This window comes from Penaeus monodon, chromosome 33, assembly GCF_015228065.2.
Source record: "Penaeus monodon isolate SGIC_2016 chromosome 33, NSTDA_Pmon_1, whole genome shotgun sequence".
Lineage (NCBI taxonomy): Eukaryota > Metazoa > Arthropoda > Malacostraca > Decapoda > Penaeidae > Penaeus > Penaeus monodon.
In genome coordinates, this window is record NC_051418.1 from 30,114,147 (window position 1) to 30,114,385 (window position 239).

The window sequence follows — 239 nt, forward strand, 5'->3', positions numbered from 1 at the left end:
CTGCGTCGGCACCCTTTTCCCGGGATGTCACTGGCAAATCTCGCGCCTCTAATCCTCTCTGAGACGCCTCGAGTTCTCCCGTTCAGTTTCCATAAGTGTCTTGGTTGTTGTGGGGCTTTTTCCCGGTGTCCTGGCAACTCCCTCTTTCTTATGCGGTCTTGTTCTTTTTCGCCCCTTTTTCACTTTATCCCCCTTTTGGTTCGTTCTTTCGTCTCTTCCTACTCCTACTACTCCCTCTC

General features: G+C 51.5%; 1 protein-coding gene across 1 annotated transcript in view; it reads left to right on the forward strand.

Annotated features, from left to right (window-relative positions):
* The window catches only part of LOC119594360 (protein O-linked-mannose beta-1,2-N-acetylglucosaminyltransferase 1-like), a gene marked incomplete in the record, with an annotated part of 135,567 nt that overhangs the window by 104,774 nt on the left and 30,554 nt on the right, over positions 1-239 (forward strand).